This window comes from Etheostoma cragini, chromosome 24 (assembly GCF_013103735.1).
Source record: "Etheostoma cragini isolate CJK2018 chromosome 24, CSU_Ecrag_1.0, whole genome shotgun sequence".
Classification (NCBI taxonomy): Eukaryota; Metazoa; Chordata; class Actinopteri; order Perciformes; family Percidae; genus Etheostoma; species Etheostoma cragini.
Window position 1 is genome coordinate 1,153,781 of NC_048430.1, and position 21,836 is coordinate 1,175,616.

Genomic DNA, 21,836 nt, shown 5'->3' on the forward strand with positions numbered 1-21,836 from the left:
GCGTTCCAGGTCCGAGGAGTGGCAGAACAGAGAGCCCAATCACCCATGGTGCTGAGCTTGGTCTCGGGGAGGAGGAGGCGGTTTGAGTTTGTTGAACGGCGGGATGGAGTTGTAGTTAGAGGGGTGAGTAGTTCTGCCAGATAGGGGCTGACATCCAGAATTACAGTGGTGGGCTTTACAGTAGTTATAGGTTGAAGGGATTCTAGTCATCTCGGTGTGACTCATCATCCGATCCCTCCTGGGTGTTTTAAGTGACTAAGCACAAAACGTGGACGTGTCTGCCTAGACATGAGTTGGCATTGCATTTGCACATGCAAGCGTTTTACTTTCTATTTACTGTAAATGTGACTATGCAAGCAAAGTTACAAATTGAATAAATATTTCTCAAAGTATAGAGCTACTTGATTAATTGAAATCAATTGCAATGTCACTCTGTGCAAAAGTGCGCTGTGTGCGTGACACTCCAGACTCTGTGCGCGCTGCAGTGTGCACGTTAATACACCGTTGCCGTTTGGGGCTCCCGGACCGTGGTCGGGAAGCAGAGGGGAGACATTCCCTCCAGAGCCGTTGCTCTTTCACTTTACCGGCTGTTTTATCAAGAAGAAGCCAATGTGTTTTGAGAAGCTTTTTGCTGTATTCTTCGCAGTTAACTCACTTTACCGTGTTTTTGCTATGTCTTTCTCCTCTTGTTTTTCCCTGAGACAGCCGCACTCGTACACTTAGTTAACCCCGCTCTCTTTGATTGACCTCTCACACACTGACGTCACTCAACACACCTGCCATTGCTATCAATGTAGGTTTTCAGTATCTCTTTTCTTTAGACTCACAACATTTTCTCTGCACAGTGAGATATGAAAAATTGCTTTACATGAAAAGCTATATATTTCAGGGCTCTTGGTCATCTGGCGCTTTACGGCACGTTGGCTGACAGCAGATGGTGTTACCCTGGTTACCTTAAAGCCCCACAGCACTGATGATTTTTCTACATTGTCCTGTTGGCAAAGAGAAGAAGATGATCTCTTCGCTAAGACGCCGCTGGGAGGTCAGGAGCATTCAGATGAAGGCGGTGCGAGAGACGAAGGGGCTGATGGGATCTTTGAAAGTGCCGCATGGACACGACAGGCGGATGGTCACGACGGTGGACTTGACGAGCGGTGCCGTTATCAATCACAGGCTGCTCTATTAATTTCATCAAGGCGCTGTGCCTGCTGACATTAAATGACACTCCAGTTGGTCTGACGGCGTCCCTGAGGTGGCAACACGGCCGGCCGCTGCTTTTGAAATGCAAATCAGGCTTCAACCTTAAACAGAGCCGCCCGGCCAAAATGATCTTTCTGCCTGCGGTGCTTCCCTCCCTCCTTTCTTTTACCTACCTTCCCCCTCTTTCCCTCCTACCCGTTCCTCCACCAAGTTGACCCCTGTGGTACCGGAGATAGAGAGAGCATCTTTAGAAGAAGCGACAGATAAAGGCAAAGGTGAAGGAGGGCGGGAAAGGAAGAGGGGGAGGAGGAAGGGAACGGCAGTGCTGACACCAGCGTTCTGTCCTGATGAAGGGCCAGAGGAGCGCCACTGCCATGCCCAAGGATTAAGACGTCTCAAGGACAAGGAGAGAGGTGGCTGGGGGGGGGGGGCTCCACTCCCCAGGATGACCACACACAACCTGCATCTTTTGGTCTGTCTGATTACCCCACACTGAGGAAGGTGATGATTCTTCTACCTCAGAACAGAGTTAAACTTCAGGCAATTCCTTTCACAATAAAAGCCACCTGAAATCAGTATGCAATTCAATAAGCATGCTGTGGTCCCTTTTGGACCTCGGTTAAAAAAAAAAAAAAAACACTTTAGAGGAGCTGTGCCATTAGAGCTGTCAATATTGTGAAGCATTAGCGTGGGTCTAGACAAGGAAGGATTGGTAACCAATATGCAAGAAGCTGCCATTGTTCCTGGAATTGTTCCTGGAAAGGCTTTTTCCTCCTCTTTCTTCTTTATCTGAGCAGAGTGAACACATTCATTTTAATTGAGACATCAGACAAGAGTGAAACAGAGAGTGCTGCATGGACAGGCGGCAGATACATAACGGAAAGGAAAGGAAAATATTCAGATGGTGACTTAAAAAAAAGAAAAAAAGGCGGAGGGAGAGGAAATATGGGGGTGAAGAAAGGAGGTCCCCGCGGCAACACCAACAAACATATGATAAACACATGAGAGCTATCTCTCTCTTCATCTCGCTGCCTCTTCTCGCCTCCCTTAGTTCTCTCCCATTTTCATTCCTCTGCCTCCTTCCTCCTCTTGTGTCTTCAAAGAACAAAGCAACGCTGAGCAAACTCTTTTAGCACACAAATTCTCCACACATCGCCCAAGTCTCCAAAATGATATGTTAGCTGTAAACTGCATTTTGTACAGTTGACGCAAATCAAGATCCATATGACTCAGCAAGCTCTACAGTAGCTTTGATTTATCCATTTCAGTGCACTGTAATCACAAATGCTACAATATTCACATACACTTTCTGAGAATAATGGGTTTTTAAAGACACCTCTTACACTCTTAAACTCTTTAAAACATTTATCCTCAAAACAAGTGAACATCTGCCACTGGAGTAACAATATTTTATCCTGTTTCCAGGCAAATACTAATGAACCTAATGAAAAATCATTAGTCATAATAATTATAATGCCAACATTATTTCAGTATGGAAATATTAGGGACATTTCAGGCATGTATATCACAAAACTGGCAGAACAAGAGTTGCTCAAGAAAGTAATGATGGTTTTTGGTAATATTAGGCACTTCTCAATTTCTTGAATGTGTGAGATTTAGCTGTTCTACATACTGGGTTTACAAAATAAAGTAAACTTGTGTGACCTTTCTGCTTCTAAATCTTTTCTTTATTGAAGAAGATTGTTTACTTGTATAATTCTGCTTTAAAGTTTGTATTTGCGGATGACTATTTAATTTCTACGAAGATTTTGTGTGAAGTGTGTGGATATTTTGGCTGTACTGTGTACTTTGCTTACAAAGTCAATTGTCCTTTTTTGGTTTATTGTTGTTAGGTATTACACTGTGATGCTGATATTGTGTTATTGGTATAAAAAACTAAACTGGAAAAATCAAACACTTTTTTCTCTGGGTGGGGGGGGGCATCACAAAGGAAATGTGCTGAGGGCACCAGAATGGCCGGCAGCGGTACGTACCAGAGTTAGTCTGTTTTGGTCCACTACAGAGATTGATTGCCGTGTCCACACCTACCCAAACGTACCACACCAAAGGGGGTAAACGCTGGAGGGTTTGATTCAACCGAACTTAACAAGACGGGTGTGAAAACACCCCCAGACACTAATTAAAAAAGCAATTTTAAAAAGTTTTTTCTGGAGACAGGTTGAAATTTCCTGCAGTATGCACAGTTTTTTCTTCTTTGTTTTTAGAAATCAATTACAGCCAATCAACTTCATTAAAGCAAAATGTAGCAGGGTGTGGGCATAATAAAATGTAAAGACTTGAATATGCTTGTATCTTAAGGATATGAGTGTGTGTTTTAGAAAGGCTTGAGTGTGCACAAGCTTGCTGTTTGCATGTTTTAAGGCAGGCAGATATCTTCTGAATGTTTGTGCGCATGTACTGTACCTGTGCACGTACTTGCAAACAGCCCGTAGCTATATGTGCACACACTGTGTGTGTGTGTGTGTGTGTGTGTGTGTGTTCAGGAGCCAGGGGAGGGAGCCATAGAAACAAAGAGCAAAGCCTGGGATGGTATGCACGGGGAGACACCTGGCAGAGAAACTTAAGTGCTTCCACCAAGTATCATCAACCCAAGATTAAAAGCGTCGAGGGGGAATAGTGGGAGGAGAGGGATGCAGAGTAAGGAGGAGAGAGGGGGAGGGAGTGATCACGCATATGACAAGATGGGGGAAGAAAGAAAAAAAAATCAAGAGGATGAGGAGGAATCTGGGGGTGGAGACCAGAGTAAGTATCTGAAGGCAAAGCGTAAAAAGGAAAATGCAGGTATACAGTTTGTGGTGTACAGTTAGTAGGACACAGACACACAAATCTGTATTGTGTATGTTAAACTGTAAACACTTTGTATGTATTATATATATTTTAATGTGTCATCTACCTGCCCGGGGACAGACAGAAATTAGCAATTTGCTACAACTGGGCAAGACATCTATAAATATTTTTGGTGCACTGTTGAAATAAATAAATTACAATACACACACACTCAGAGAGAGAGATGCACATACTGGACGTGAATACACACACACACACACACACACACACAAACACACACACAGGTATAAACCAATATTCTTTGCTGCTTGACAGATAATAACAGGGTGTTATTTCCATGATGATTGGTGACATGTGGACTGCACAGGGAGGGGAGGGAAAACAGTAAACACTACAATATATACAAATGTTCTGGCAGGTAACTGCATATCACTGTTGTCACACACAGTGGAAAGCAAATACGAAAAAAAAAACTTTAAGATGTATTTAAAAAAAAAAAAAGTTCCCCAACTGCTGGATGCTTCACCTCACAACATTAAAAACATGACAATCGCCATAATTGAAGTTACAAGGTTTTATTCCATAAATCCTCTGCCTTAAACCGCATAGCCTGATTACCAGACAATCTTTCCTCAGATTCTTCTGTCTAGAGACTAGTCTGTCAAGGGCCTACTGATTACTATACACAAATACCAGGCTAATATTCTCTGTCGATGGCAAACAACAGGATGTGTGCACACTGCAATCTATGGTAATGTTCTGCAGGCGTGTGCGTGTGCTTTCTGCTCCAACTTGTCTTCAGAAATCTGTTTTGATTGCAGAAAGTAACTGTGTGTACGCCTCTTTAAAAAAGAATGTCTATGTTCTCTCTTCCCCATTTGCTGCCACTCCTGCGTATGGTTATTATTATCGTCATCAGCGGAGAACGCAGAAATCAGGGCCCTGACAAGCAATCTCTCCCCTAACTCAATCTCTCCCAACACTGCAAGAAATATCCATCCCCACAAGATATTTAATCCAGCACTGGGTATCGCCTCAGTGCCGAGGCTTTTTTTGGAAACTAGCAAAGAAACATGCCCACAAAGTGAGAAAATGTCACTTTTTTCACAATGTTTACACTTCGTATGTTCAAGGAAGTACAAATACAGCATGTTAATACTGATGGGACAATCTGCTTTTTTCATGATATATGCATGTGATCATTATTGCACTAAAACTGCCATTTATGGCAAAACAAATCCTGACAAAATTACATTTCCATGTGTAAGGAAAGAAATTTGTAGCTCAATTTTCTCACTCAATTAAAGAATAATCTGATTTCAAGACTAAACGTGTGACTAAACAACTTGTTGGGTCGGGCATTTTTTGCAGAGCATCCCCTCTCCCTTCCTCTCCAACCAGCCAGTGCACTTGTGTGCATCCTACAGTCCTGTTGACAAGAGCAGGCTTACACCCGGCACACACAAGCCCCCACTACAGGCTTAATAGTGTTTCAAGTGTTTTCTCCTGGACTCATGTTGAATCTCCCGACTGAATATCAGACCACAACAACGTGAAGGGGCTCGAGGAGCCGAGAGGGCCGCCGGTTCGAACCCACAAGCAACCAGCAAGTATTTACATCCTTTTACTTATGTCAAAAGTAGTTAAAATACACTGTTATAAATAAAAACCATGCATTGAAAATATTTCTAAAATAAAATTATAAAAGTATCAAACTCAAAAACAGTAGAAACTGTAAACGATCCTAACAGTTCTGACAATGAACTGTGTATAATCTGCTCATCATTTCAGCTGTACTTGTAGGCCATTATACTGTTGGGTAGTTTCATTTACATTTAAACATTGTATTTTATAAGCTACATGTGTTTTGTGTGCATACATCTGTATTTGTAACTAAAGCTGTCAGATGAATGTTGTGGAGTAAAAAGTACAGCATTTCTCTCTGAAATGTTGGGGAATAGAAGTAGAAAGTGGCATGAAAAGAAAAGAATCAAGTAAAGTACCTCACATTTTTGCTCGAGTACAGTACTTGAGTAAATGTACTTCGTTCTATTCCATCACTGCATGCAACCGTCCCCGGATAATGGCACAGAAATTCAGATGTGGCAAATTTAGCGGCGTCTACAAATGTTGAGGACATCATTACTTTTAGATAGCGATGACGATCGATGATGGTGCTGTTGATGATCAGGAGGAATTCATACAGTGTTATACTATTCAAGAAGGAAATTAAATCTCAAATTAGATGACCCAGGGGTCCACAATAACTCCATTCGGAGGCCAGTGAGTCATGATTTCAAGTTCTTCTGTCCGACAGTGAGACAGGTAGACTGCCCGTCTGTGTCTAGGACATAGGAGACGAGGTACAGTTAAGCTCGTACTGCGGTTTAGCACCAATAATCCAACCTACAATTCTCCACTCCTGAACCCGGAGAAAGGATGAAAGATTTAGACTTTCACCTTTGGTCTGTAAGGCCTTGCTCTTTCTCCCTTCTTTTTATTATCCCTCTTGCAACCATCCCATCGTCCCTCTCCTCTCCATCTCTGTCTGTCTCTCGTTATCCTTCACCCCGTGACTCCAAGGAGGAAAAGATCCTGTGATGATTATTTCGGAAGCGTGCTGATGATCTTTGTGGGGTTTTCTTGCCTCTTCACCTAGGAAGAGGGTTACAAAGCAGCAAACTGAGAGCTGCCGCGCTTCCCCAAAGCATCCTTACCTTGAAGCCTACCAAACAACTATCAGCAGCCTTTCAATATGGATCATTTGACACTAATGGACCAAGACATTGTAGTATTAGCTGCATAGAGTTCCCACTTGAGGGTTTCAACATTTTGACTAGATGTTTGGAAAAGTTTGGATGTAGTCTTCTCTCATCATTTGTTTGCTGAAAAGCTACATTGTTTTCTGGCCTGCAGTCGTCCATCATGTTTTGTCAGAGATTCATTACCTCCATGCATGTTTTAAATTGCCTGATCAACAAGAAGCAACATAATACGTCTCCATACTAGACCAAAATCCATCACAGCATAGACTGGGACGGGCTCAAAGCCATTACCAGGAGTCATTAGGGCCGGGTATCTTTCAAAAATGTTTGATACCGGTATTAATACTAGGACTTCGATAAGGGGTCCCCTTTCCATACCAAAGGTTATAAAACAAAATAACTACGAGATTACATTTTTCAGCTCCTACTACTTAAGATCCGTCTCTGCGTAACGTAGAGTTTTCCTGCGTGTCTCTATGACATGAAACATTATACAGCCAATCACAGACATCATTAGATCTTAGTAGATTGCCTCACGGACGCTGATAAGATTTACTTCTTAGGTATCAAAATTGGGTTTAAATGAAAAGGCATTTTTTGATACTCTTTTAAAAGTAATTTGGTCTGTGCCTAAAAAGCATTGAATTCGTTACCCAGCCCTCATCTTCACTCCATGAACCGCCAATTTCTAATCACCGGACAGCTACAAATTCTCCATAACAATTGAGTAAAATTCTTCCTCTGATGAAGACCTTACTATGGGGTTGAAGGCCTTTGAAAAAAGCCCTTAAGAGGTCATTGATTTAAGAAGATTTGTCAAATTTTCACAAGAATAACCTCCTCATGCTCATGTCTTTAAGAGACTGGAAACTCTACAGAAGCCAACCATTTGTTAGCAACCATCATTAGCATTGTCAATACTTCCTGTGAGCTAACACTGCCATCCCATTAAAATACAAAAACATATGCAATCACTGAATCTTCAAGGACAGTAAATCTGGTGATGCTAGCCAGAAGTAGTAGGAGTTGACTAAGCTCCTACTTCTTACATTTCCTATGATGCAGTTCTTTTTTTGTATTCTGTACAACAAAAACCTTGAGTCATATCGCTCACACTTCAGGACTGCTAAAATATTACACTGACTATAGTCATGACTGCTGGGCGGGCTAATTACAGTTTGAGCACTGACATCCATTTTAAAAAGTTAAAAGCAGAGGCAGGCGGACAAAGATTTTAAAGGAAATCAGATGAAATATGTAAAATTAATGTAGTCTGTGCAAGTACTTCCTCCCACTACCTACTCTTCCTGATCCTTCTATAGTCTGAACTCATTTGGCAGCCATGTTGCCCCGCGCCTGGCATCTAACGGCTTTGATGTAGTCGGCAGACGCCAGGCGAGCGCCGTGGTAACCTGTGTTTGAGAAGTCTGTGAGCTGCCCTCTCTGCATCCCCTCTCTCTTCTGCCATCCTTTTGTGTCTGACCGTCTCTCTCTGCCAGTTAATGAGCCATGCAGGCCATCATTCTGTGTAGTCATGTAGAGAGTCAGAGAGAGAGGGGAGAAAAAAAGTGGTGCTGGAAAGACAGAAAATGGGTGAGACAGTGAGAGAAGAGAGTGGGGACATGATGTTTTCCCTCACCTCCTCCCTAATCAGGCCCTGTCTCTCTACCAAACACCACACGGCAATTAGACCTGACAGTACTCCGACTCCCACAATCCCTCTAGGAACACTCAAATCAACACGGGGGGGGGATGCCTGAAAACCGGCACAACTTCAAGAAAACAGAGCTGATAGCAGAGATGCAACAACACTGAGGTAAAATCTCAAAACTATAAAGACAGACTAGAGAAGGAGAAGGACTCTTGCGTCCCAACGAGCGTGGCCAGATGTTGTGCGGGAAAGTGGTCATGACTGTGTGCACGAGCAGTCTGTAGTCCCCAGAGGACGCCTTTCGGAACAGTAGGACGACAACAAATACAGTCGAGCTCGCTTGCATGAGCAGCGAGCTAATTGGGATAATTAGTTTGTTACCCCGCTCGTTATCGTATTTTAATGCTGATCAATGATCAGGAGGGGTTGAGCGGGATGCTATATGTATGTTTGTTCATGTGTGCCTCTGCATGTATCATATAATATCCACATGGTTTCATGCATTTAGGCACTAGAAATTCGGACCGATAACGGTTTCCTACATTTTCCAAAATGCCTTTCAACAACTTCCAGAAACGGACATGAATGTGTTGCAGTTAGCTCGGAGGGGTTAAATGTGTAAGCTGGTAGAAAGTGATAGTGATGTTTAAAGCATCTAGAGAACTTTTGTCCTTCTTTTTCCAGTTGTTGCACTTCTGTCAAATATGCTGTCTGTGTTGTAGCAGAATGTAATTATGGCCAGCTGACGGAGAGATTAGTAACTGTTGCTCCTCTATGATGGATTAATGCCTTCATGCTTGTGAAACATCAGTGGAAACCATGGGATTTGAAAAGTATCCTCGCTTAAAACTAAGGGAACTTTGATCTTATCCCAATGATATTTTGATAGATAAAAAAATAGGGCATTGTAGATGTCTTAAAGTGACATTGTCTGCATGATGCAACGTCAGTGGTCTACATGTGGGTAGTTAAGTAGAGACACATGAAAGGTACAACAGCAACATGGACCCAGAAATTAGAGCTGCACGATAAGAGAATAGATGTCTAATGTTTAGAATTAAAACACAGCTATCAAGTTAGTTTAACATAGTTTTACATTTTGCTGTTGAAAAACTATGCAATAACAATATTACTTGCGATAAACAGATATTAAAATGTACTCAGTTGTGCTGCTTTCAGTATTCTGCTAAAATAAAATCTTAAACAAAGGAATTTTTAAAATTCTTGAACAAATTGAACACTCAATTGAATATATATTTGTGTATCTTTTAGCAATATGTTGCAGGCTTTCGCGATGTGTTTATGGCACCAGTTAATATCACAATGACGATACAAAAACCATATGTTGTGCAGTCCTACCAGAAATGCCAATATCACTGTGGTTTTACTAATAATTCTAGTATTTTAGTTTTTTTTTTTTAAGTACATCTTGACTGCTGTAGATAGATAGATAGCTAGATAGAAGGATGGATGAATAATACTAAATAAAATCCAAAGCACACATATATCGTAATCCATTCCATACATGTTGAAGTCAACCCCACAAAGTTTCGGTTGAGGGGGAAACGCTCCCGTTGCCACTCATACGTGTGAACCAAAAGAGTTGCATGTGAGCTACAGAGAGGCGAGCCTGTGTCCAGCTGACAAAAGCGAAGACGGGACACCTCTGAAGCTCCCTAAATCTCCCCTCATGAAAAAGCCATTTCATCCGCATCAATAGCCAACTCTCTAGAGCAAAGCACAGCAATAATTCCAGATAAATCATTCCCTCATGAAGCCACTTGATGCGTTCAAACGCACCCGTGACCTTCAACTCTGCCGCTTTCTACATCATATAGCCTGGGAATATAAAAGCTTATTAGCTCAGAACATTGTTGATACGTTTGTTCGAAAGGCAATGCACTAATGAGGCGTTGCAGGATGCAGGCGGCCACTGACTATCCTTTTGGAGAAATTTTTCTTTTTTCCCCCGGCTGGACGAGCATAATACGCCGCTAATGGCATCTCTTTCACAAATGGGCAAATAAAAAGAGAGATGAAGTACAATATTGCTTTACCATATCAAAGGGAGTGCCATCCATGGCTGTCTGTAGGCATGTTGATGGGTGAGCAGGAAGGTGGACTTCTACAAACGCGTGATGGATGTGAGGAGACAGTTGGAGAATCTGCCAGAGAGAAAGAGAGTGATGAAGGAATGCACACAGACGGGCAGAACAAAAAAAAAGTACTAATAGACATACTGACATTGCAATATAATAAACATAAACATGTTGGTTAAGGAAAAGGCACACATATGACTTTTAGAAACATTTCAGATGAAATAGTGCATTATTTTTGCAACTATACATTCTTTTACTGTCTTTGTGCATCTTATTGCCAACACTAGACACTTACACACACACTCATTTGTTGACATGCTTGGCAGCAGCTCCACTGTGGCAGATCATAGTGAATCAACAGTAGCTGTAAAAAGAGAGGAGAGTTACTTCACAGCCCTAAGATCCGGATTTCTCAGCTTTTTCTGGCCTCAATGCTTGTTCCAGAGTCAAGTCTCAAATACAGTGGACACCACACTTCCCATAATGCATAGGCAGGATATTGTTCTTTTCTTGTCATATGTCATGCTGACTTACATTATCCAAGGCTCTGGCGGTACCTTGGTTTCCACAAGTTAAAAGGTGCACCAGGTAAGCTTTACAAAACTAACTTTGTGGCATAACTGATGGAGGTTGTGCATAATTGTATTGCAAATTTTACCTTTTCAATATCATTTAGAATTCAATTTATACTGGAATATCAGAAAAGGATTTTAGGATTTTTTTTAGAATATAAGACATTTTATTGTACTATTCAATGCATACATGCGTTGTGACAAAACAATGGAGTTATTGAATCTTATGAAAGGATAATATAAGACTTTCTGAAGAAACTTTAGACTTCTAAGTCTTATTTTTTGTGTATTATAATTAAGACATGTTAAAGACTTTTAGGACTTAACTACCCTGATATCAATAGTGTTGAGTTAGCTTGTCTATTTAGCTGACATGTCCAGCCAAGCTAGCCCCGGCATCGACTTCTCTGTATACCTCATCTGGCTGATTGGTCCGAATGTGACTCTGATGTCGTGCACACGTAGGCAATGATAACCTCACGACATCAAGGCGATTGTGGTCCTGAGACGCAGGCAGCGCAGTTACTTTTTGCTAAAACCCAGGTGGACCCAAGGCATGCTGGGAAACGCGGACCTCTCAGCTAATCTAACAGCTAATTGGTTCACAATCGACTCAACATGATGTTTTATACAAACATTTTAATGTTTTTTAATCTGAGGAATTTTAACTGCTAACTTGGGCTTATTTTGTACAAACCACATGATAGTAACACTGATAAGTCAGAGAGACTAAATTAGTTCAGATTACGGATCATTTACAGTCCGTTTATTAAAACCAGCAACAGATCACATGTAGAGCATTTTGAGAGCTACTCTGTCATAATTAAAACTGGAGACTGTGTACCAGCTAATATATGGGTTTGATAACATTTTATTAAATCGGACCACAGGGGTTATGTCACTTCCTGTTCAGCCTGATGGCTGCAGGAATCGGCTGGAAAATGTCCGGCTTTACCGCCGCCTGCTCTCGTCCACTGTACAGGCGAGGCGCAGTTCATCTTGAATGAGCCTAGTGTTACTTGTGCATTCAATGTGAATGTGATGGCCACACTCAAGAAGTGGGAACCTCTTGCACTCACTTTATTTTCTTTGGCTTACGCTGTTCTTTTTTTTTTTTAGACTGGTTCATAGAATTTCTCAGACACACTGTAGATAGCGGCTGTTTGTATAGTTTCACATACATATGCTTTATTTAGTTGATGGTACCAGGCTATCTTTTCCGGCGCACACATTTAACTAATTTTGGATTATCCGTTTCTTTCTTATAAACTTTATTTCTTTTGAGCACACCAATGCTGACGGACGGGGCGAAAGGTTGGCACCTGGACCAGGAGCTGCTTTACAGGGCCAAAGCCAAGAAGGACACTCCCACTACTCGTCATGGAGGAGCGTCCTATTTTTTAGGGGGTTTATGTTTAACATAAATTGACATTTTTGGGATTGAGTGTTTTGTCTTTGATTTTACTTTTATTTTATAGAAATGTTTTTTGTAAGTTTCCAGTGCGTGTCAAAACCTGGGCCACGTTCAGCCCTGACAAAACGTAGCAACACAATTTCTTTGTGAAATGGGAAGCGTTAAACACACAATTGTGTGAGCAAGTGCTCTGCCTTTCTGTTACCTCGAGTTCACAGAAACGTCTCTGCTAATTGTCTCAGAGCAGTTGCACACCGTTTTCACAACGTTCCAAAGAAACATAACGATCACCACGGAAACCGTGCCCCAGGTCTGACTTTTAAGACTTTAAGACCTTTATAAATAAAACTTAAGACCTATATCACAACAAACGTAAGTACTTGCAAAGTAAATAAATGTATTCAAATTTTGCACAAGTGACAAGGAGTAATAATAATAATCTGAACACATACAGCAAAATAACAACAAGCAAAAGAAAGAAGTACAAAAGAATAAAAATTTCAATGAGCATCAGAGGCAGCGTTACATAGATGTAGGAAAATTAAGACTAATAATTCATACCACAGCCTGACAAAGTGAAGACTGATCCTAGAAGTGTTACCACAGCACCCACACTACCTGTATGAGTATCAGATTCAGATTTCAGATGCAACTACTCTTCATGTGCCTACACTGCCAAGTGCTAGTGGAGGTCAGTCGGCTCAGTGTGTACCTGTCGCTCAATGCTGGCCAAAGATGTGTCTTTTCTATTGATACTGCCTCCAGGAAATAGCCATGTGTGCGTAATTTAAAGACCTGTACAGCTCTCACTTTCTCCCACCTACTTCTTTTGCTTTTATATGTTACCAAACTAGACCACCAACCAGATGGAAGCATCACAACACTCTGCATACTACCCTGCATATATTATTCATATACAGGCCGAGCTATAGAAGTAGGCGCCATAAACTCCATGTACATTTGGAGTTAGTTCTTTCCAAGCCATTCTTTCGGACTGTTAAAAAAAGAACAAAGACGGACTTTTGACATCCAATCCAAATGTCCAAAAAGGGATAGAGCAAAGCTTCAGCACACTGTTTTTGTGTATTGTCACGGCACGGTAGTTCTGGTGAAATAATTTGGCGTTAGGTCTAGGGATATCCAGATGCTGCCATAAGATGTCCTGAGTTGCAGTTTTCTGTAATGGAGCACACGTTGTCAATCTAAGTGCAATATGCTAATCAACACTTTACCTACTTGACAGAACACAGGGAGGGGGGGGGGGGCTCACTTTCTGGGACCAAAATGTTTGCTTTTATCACTGGAGGGATTTAACTCCCAGTTTTACAGTGTCGTCTGATCACTAGCCTACATTTTTAATTTGACTCTCCCATCATACACAGCATATGGAGTGATGGCATCCCCAGCAATCAACAGAGAAAACAGCAATCACTCTCTCATTACTGTCCTTTCTGTGTCCCCTACTTTTTTTGTAAACTCACTTCCCGGCAGAGGCTCCTGCTTGTACGACTTATTTTTTGCTGAAAGCCCCCCAAAGGAGACGTCAGGAGACTCTCACTCTAGGGCCGCCTCCGAGGGGGAAACAGTTTCGACTTTGTTCTAGGCGGCGAGCGCTCTGTGGGGAAAAATGTCTGAAAGGGCCCACATAATTAGAGGAGGGAGTGAGAGGTAAAGACAAACCCTGCTTTAGATGGCAACTTAAAATAGTAAATCAACTCAGGCTTGGGCTCACTTTTTTTACCTGCCATATACCGATGTCAGCACCCGGAAACATGTTACTGTCCTCGTGTAGCCAGTTCATTTGGGTTAAAGGGGGGACACGGCACGGGTGGAAAACAGTCCTGAAGAAAGGAAGACAATCACTTCAAGTTTTTTTTTAAATTGTTGAATTCACTTCATCTCATAGCAAGCAGTGTGCATGCTGCCTCCCTCTGTCTTATGGATGCACTTCAGAAAGTAAGCTGCCGCTTAGCATCTCCATCCCAGTTAAACACGCACACTCTCCCAAGCACACACCTTGTTCTGTCTTCAGCTATGCTCAATTATTAATGGATAAACAAAGAGCCGTGAACTGTGATGGGCTGTCGGCAGATATCTTCCCCTCTCATATCTTGGAGGCCCAGGAAACATACACAGGAGCTGGCACTGTAAGAGGGAGGAGAAGCTTAAGGTCAAACTCACTCACTGCGATACACACACACACACACACACACACACACACACACACACACACACACAGTCATACACTCTGCACATGGCTAGCCAACCTCATGAGAGAGAAGGCAGCTAACTGTCTCAGTAGAGGAAATGAGCTGCTCCACTTCTCTGGCACACACAAACACACACACACACACACACACACACACCTCCCCCGGAAATTTTTAGACTATCTGTACTTCTTGCTGATCTTCTGTTTGTTTGTCTGTGCGTGAAGACATGCATGCACATCTGTTTGTGTGTGTGTGTGTGTGTCTAACAGACAGCAGACTCTCCTGGGTAAGTGAGGATGATGTAAGGGCAGTTCATTGACTTCACTTCATGCTGCAGCAACACAGAACAATTCTTAAAAAGGTGTAACTGCAGGTAAATACTACAGGACTGATAGTTAGGGCTGGGTATCGTTTAAAGATCATCCAAACCGGGACTCAGACCAATACCGGGACTCAGACCAATACCGGGACTCAGACCAATACCGGGACGCAGACCAATACCGGGACGCAGACCAATACCGGGACTCAGACCAATACCGGGACTCAGACCAATACCGGGACTCAGACCAATACCGGGACGTTGATACCGGTTCCTCAGCGATACTTTTTTCCCCTCTACAACGTGTAACGTTAGACAGCCAATCAGAATGCTGCATACTTTTTGGCTATCTGACACTGATGAGATTTGCTTCTCAGGGATTGAAATCTGGTACTGAACGAAGAGGCATTTTTCCATCCTCGATACTAAGGAGGCAACTTGGTCAGTGCGTGAAAATATGGTATTTAGTACCCACCTACCAATATTTTCAATAAATAAATCATTTTTAACATTATACGACAAATGCAAATATTTCACCAGAAAGAAGAGGGAAATTAATAACGGCAGCGTTCCGTCCTGGTTTTCTGTTTGGGTAATTTACAGCAAATGGTGCTTTGTTGATGTCACCGCGTCTCTGCATTAACTGGGAAGTGACTCAAATGAGCCATGATGTCATTCTATCCTCTCTGTTAGCAATATGGTCTCTGATTCAGCAGGCTGTCTCTCAGTGTGTCTGGCGTTCCTTCTGCTTCTGTCCACATTTTTTAAAGTGACCAGATCGGATCTGTGTGTTATGACAGTAACATCATTTGTTGTAATTATGATGTTGTTGTAGTGATGATGAAGGTGAGTGCACATGCTGGCTAAGGGTCTTCTTTTTTTTTTTTCTTCCTGCAGACATCCAGTTGTTTTTTAAATCAAAATTTCCTTGTCGCAGTTGAGATTCATGAAGCATGAATTTGTATGTAGGGCTGGGAACCAAATTCAATACTTTTTTTGGCACCGACCGGATTGCATCTGAAGTATTGAGTACTAAAAAATACCTTCATTCACTACCCAATTTCAATACCTAAGGATTAATCTCATCATGTCTATAATGTCTGTGATTGACTGTCTAACGTTACACCTAACTATGTTACACACAAAGACGGCGCTTAAGTAGGTTCTGAAAAATACAATACACAGCTGTATTTGTCTGTCCACAGACACGCATTTCCTGGGACATTATGCTTAAAAAAAGAGCAAGTCCTCATGGTCAACTTGTACGTTTTCCTGCCATTAAACAGCTGACAATAGCCCTCACAATTTCTTAGAGGTTTCCAGTGATATAAAATGAAAAAACTCTCACATGGAAACTTGAACAGCTGGTTCAGCATAATTTCCTGATAAATTACCTAAATGGCCGAGCATTTATCAAAACTTATATACAAATATAACGCAGCGGCAAACATGGATGCACAACTTGTCTGGAGATCACTAACCAAGACACACACACACACACACACAAACACACACACACACACACACTCCAGTAAGTTCCCCTCAGCTGTGCACACACAAATCCATCAAACTGTGGCGTACATCTCCGACTTGTTAAGGTACCATTTGTCAGCTGCTCTTGGAGTGGCTGTGTGACTCCGCCACTAATTGCCACTGGTGCTAAATTTAGTAGGGGAGATACGAATCCTTTTGATCAGTAGCACTGAATCTAAAAGAAAAAAAATTGTGCTCAGCCTCGCAGGCAAGTTTACCCGCCTCTCCCTGCGCTCGCCCCCATCTTCCTGTCACTGGGGAATAGGTGAACTATTCCATATGTCAGCCTTGTCAATCAGCCGCGGAAATATGGGAAGTGCTCTCTCTCCGTCTCTCTGTCTCTCTCTGTCTCTCTCTGTCTCTCTCTGTCTCTCTCTGTCTCTCTCTGTCTCTCTCTCTCTGTCTCTCTCTCTATCCTGGGTAACGTAGATGTTGCTCGTCTCTCTGAGAATTCTGCCAGTGCTCCGGTGTGTGTGTGTTTATTTCCATGTCATCATGGGTGGTTTGTAACCTCAAGACAAGAAGGGAATATTAATCATAACAATCTCAGCTAGGAATTTTTTAATTGCTACGTTAATCAATCATTGGAAATGAGATGAGGGCTTGCAGACGCTCAAAGCCAACTTGTTTTCAGGAGTCACTGCTTATGCTGTGTAAAGTAAAGTGTGCGTTTGGGTTGGACTGAATTCTTTTTTATAAAAGAAAATTAGGGATTGCTGGTTTTTTGCTGGTCAAAGCCAATACCAATAGTAGTTAATGAAACAGATATTTGGAACTGATACGCATTGACAGTGAAAATGATTTTTTTATTTTTTTATTTTTTTTTAAATGCTTTTACGCAATTCTTTAATAAATTAAAAACGTTCAACATAATACCCAGTGAGAGAGAGTCAGATAGTGTTGTGGGCGGGACATTAAGTCAGACTGAGTGGTGAGTGAAACTGAAGCAGAGGGACGGACGCAGAGCTGTAGCCAAGCCAAAGTAGAACACTTTTAAATTAATGAACTTTATCTGTTAGATAATCTGCAAATGGCCAAGAACGGCCCAATAATCAGCCCGGGCCAATAATCCCTAACAAAATACATCTCATGCTGAAGTTGAACCTGTCTTTAGTTGGAAATCAAACAGACGGGAAAGATGAACGATGATTTGTGTCCACACCTTTGAGATTGCAGCTTGAAGTAGTGCATGACAACACCAGCTCTTAACCTTTATTTCCCAGCTTGGGGTTGTCACATCAAAATACACAACTGCGGACACTGAAAACACCATTGTTAGTCTGTGCTGAGAGGTCACCCTGATGCCCCCCTCCCCCCCCCGGCAAAGCCAGCAATCCAGCCAGTGACAACAGGCAAAGCTGTGCTTTCACTGATTGATGGTGCTATCAAGACTTGGATCATAACTCACAAACTTTAGCTGCTTGAGTTTGTGCCGGCAACCAAGGTTACGTCAGATCAACTTTATCTTCTGCTCTCTGCGCGAGCATCACCAATAAATATTCTATTTTGATATGTTTAAGTGACGTGATGCCATCCAGAAGGCTCTTATTTTAATTAATACATTTTTCATAATCCAGCCCAATGGCTAAATAAAGGGCTTTGTGGCAAAATTGATCTCCTTGAAAAGAACATCCATAAAGGACACAAATCACACTAAAAGCAGTGTGTTAACAGGACGCGTGCGTGAAGGCCAAGGTTGCAAAAGCTTTTAAATATGTGCATTGCATCACACGGCAGTTTATTTTCTTATTCACTTTTTGTTTCTCCCGTTTTTTTTAATATGTTTGATAAACATGACCTTGATACCAGTGGTGTACTACAGTATTGTAGTGGGTACAATGTACTGAGTATTGTACAGAATCTGCCTTTGGGGGAGGGGGGGTGTCCTCCCCCAGGGAAGTTTAGAGCATCAACAACTTCATTTTCTGTGTTCTGATCAATGAATAAAATAAAAAAATATGAAGAAGAAAAACACAGATGACAATTCAAAATATTTAAAAAATAGAACGGAAAATATGTTGTTTTGGGTCATTGGGCCTTTTTAAATGAAATCCCGGAGCTTCCTTAGTGGGTATACTGCGTATACCTGCGTATTACGTTGACTACACCACTGCTGGGTACACATCTCTTACTGGGGGAGCAACTTGGTCTGGGTTAAAGATTAGACCCTTCAGTCTGTTTTCTTAGCCCTTAACAACGAGAGGTGCTCTATTTAACCATCCCTAATGGCCGTTTCCTGTTCGCCTACGGGGCCTCAAGTATCTGTTCTCAGGTTAAGTGAGTTTTGTTTTTTTTCTTTCTTTATCATGGCGCAAAAAACATGCCATAAAAACATCAGCGTTACAAATAATTGCAGTAGAACTTCACACAAAAGCCGTGAATCTGAAGAACTATATCAGGAAGATACAAATTCTTCATCCAGCAAAGAAAAATACGTTCCTCACAATATGCATTACATAAGGGGGACTGAGATCATCGCTAGGTGTAAAAACTGACGTCCCGTTTTCAGGTGAAGACTGTCAGCTGCTCCCGTCTCCCCTTGGTGATTCTCATTAGCGCCCTGTCTAATTCATTAGGACGAACGCAGGGCCAAGAATATCAGGGAGGCATTCAAATACTGCCGTCAACAAGTTGCACAAGCTCTGGAGAATCATGTGTTCAGTCCCTTGGTTGTTTAATGAAATACTTCACAAGAAATGGGGAAACAACATAGTGTGTGTCAAGTATAACTCTAGAGGATTCACACACATACATACTCCCCATTCTCATGACTGTGCCCATGGATTTGGTGTGTGTGTGTGTGTGTGTGTGTGTGTGTGTGTGTGTGTGTGTGTGTGTGTTAGGGTTGCACTATATGAGGAAAATGTCAAATTACAATTATTTTGACTGATGTTGCGGTATCGATATGATTCACAATAATGGAGGGAATGATCCATTTTGTGGATCATCGTTCTAATTGAAATACAAATAAATAAAGTGTGATGTTTGCAAGAATCTGTACCAAAGATGTAGTATTTAGACTGTAGGATAGGATGTGTACGCCCAGGACGTCTCTGCAGCCCCCCTTCCCAATATGGAAATTATACTAGTCCATATTGCAATTTTGATTGAATTGCAATTAATTGTGCAGCTCTGGTGTGTGTGTGTGTGTGTGTGTGTGTGTGTGTGTGTGTGTTCTGGCTTCCTGCCCGTTCAAACTAACTAAGACTTTGTTGGGTGACCATACGGATGTTTTTTAATGTTATCTGTTGATCGTTGGAGCAGACGATGCAATACAAATGTCTGCGTGAACAGACAAAGTTTTTCTTATCTTATTTTGGTAGGTGACATATATTTCTACCTTCTCTAGCCGGGGTTTGACAGGAAGGCACCCAGAGAGCAGACGTCCCATGCAGCTCGGGATGGAAATGACAATCACTGAAACAGAAGACAAGTAGGCAAGAGAAGAGAGAAACAGTCCCATTTCACTTTTCCTACCAAAGGACTAAGTGTGCAGTCAGAAAAGAAAGTAGCACAGCCAGGTAGGCTTGAAGCTTGGTGACATAGTGAATGTTTGCTCAAAGCAGACAATCAGTTACCAACTTAATTCAAACTAAAGTCACAGATCGCAGCATCCCCAGTTTGATTCCAGCTGGGGACCTTTGTATGTCATCAACCTCCTTCTTTTCCCTGACTACATGCCATGTCTATTTCTATATAGTATTCATTAAACAAAAAGGCTAAAAAATCTGCATCTCTTTGTACAGACGTTTTTGCAGTGGCAGAACAGGGATAGCAAACATGTTGATGTTGTGATACAGTTATGATAACTTCCACCCTTTTCCTGTCTCTGTGGCCGCTCATCATCTGTCCCGGTACCCACAGAAATAAGAGAAAATGCACAACCAAACAACTAATTGGATCCAGACGTGCGAGGAAACAACAGCTGGGTTTTGCGTTTTGTCTCGAAGCACGCCATCTCTCAGACTGAGACTGACACACACACACACACACACACATCCCCGAACATACACCCACAGAGGGAGAGGGTGCAGGATGAGACACAGTGAGCGATGATATCACAAATCACAGGGACAATCAGCGGCCGTGTCATCTCCGAGACAGCGTGCGGACTTCACAACAAACAGCGCTGTTAACAACAAGAAGGGATGATGGGAATCATTTCCTGAAGGCTCTCCTGTTGTACGCCATTAGACAAAACATCTATCCTGTCTATAACTTCATGACGCATGCCATATGTCGATGAGACAATAAGTGTATGGTGTTCTTTGCCACTTATTATAACTTCCGGTGAAATGCTTAAAGGAAGTTTTGATCAGCGGTCATGGAGTCGTACGGTAACACGAAACAAGATAGAGACACTGAGAACCAGATGCAATGCATTTAGTCATTTGTTCAGCATTAAAGCACTGCCATGATGGGAGTGTTTTCGTTGACTATTACAATATGTGTGACTGGATGGAGAGTGCATCTGATCAGTGGACGTTTTGAAGTAACAGAGGCTACACACACTCCTGTCCAGCGTTAGGAAGCCTAGAATATGGTCCTCACTTCACATAACAGATTTAGCTTTGAACCTATGGTGTGTGTGTGTCTGTCTGTCTCTCTTTACAGGGACCTCTTTGAGACAGAAAGACAAAGCAAAAGCAGGGTGGCTGTGTATGAAAAGATCTCTGCATTAACCCTGCTGCTGGCTACAACCCCCCCCCCCACACACACACACACACACACACACACACACACACAGTTCATCCTAGGCACCGGGCCGGCTGTCCGTCTCCCTCTCCCTCTCTCTCTAAAAAGCGTCACTTAACCTCGTCTCTGCTGCCTCCCACTCCAGGACTCACTGACAGCTCACAGGCAGGCCGCCTTTAAAAGGTGCAGCGCTTCAAACAGACACAGACACACACACACACCTTCTTTTTAACCTTTATTTATCCAGGGAAAGTCAAACTGAACTTTTCCCAGCAAGGCCCTGCTGTGAGTTCAGTCCAGTCCATCTCAACAGGTTTTGAACCAGCACCAGTCACACGCGTTCCCAAATGTAGCCACTTGCAACACACCAGACCTATTTTCGTCAGCCCAGAACAGCAGTGACTCATATAACACGAGGAAGGAAAAGCAACGAGCTATGAAACATGCACAGCACAGGCACGCTCGCTGAAATGTATACAAACATGAGTCTGATTATTCTCGGCGGGCAGGATCATTCCATTCCTCGCAGAGAGAGAAGAGGGGCAGAAGGGGGGGGGGGGGGGGGGGGGG

The 21,836-nt window shown here is 42.3% G+C and overlaps 2 long non-coding RNA genes across 3 annotated transcripts in view; both read right to left on the reverse strand.

The window, feature by feature from the left end:
* The window catches only part of LOC117939323, an 84,461-nt gene extending 63,891 nt beyond the window's left edge, over window positions 1-20,570 (reverse strand). The window contains exons 1-2 of one of the 2 annotated variants that reach the window (XR_004655555.1): window positions 20,559-20,570; window positions 10,482-10,589 (exon numbers count right to left, since the gene is read on the reverse strand). This is a non-coding gene — a long non-coding RNA (uncharacterized LOC117939323). Of the gene's footprint in view, window positions 1-10,481; window positions 10,590-10,818; window positions 10,854-20,558 lie in introns of those variants that run through there. The other variant, XR_004655554.1, reaches the window with a different exon arrangement.
* On the reverse strand, window positions 13,605-19,990 carry LOC117939329. The gene is made up of 4 exons (XR_004655560.1): window positions 19,912-19,990; window positions 14,526-14,654; window positions 14,242-14,350; window positions 13,605-14,140 (listed from the first exon to the last, which is right to left on the reverse strand). It is a non-coding gene; the product is annotated as an uncharacterized LOC117939329 (long non-coding RNA).
* Window positions 20,571-21,836: the final 1,266 nt, after the last annotated feature.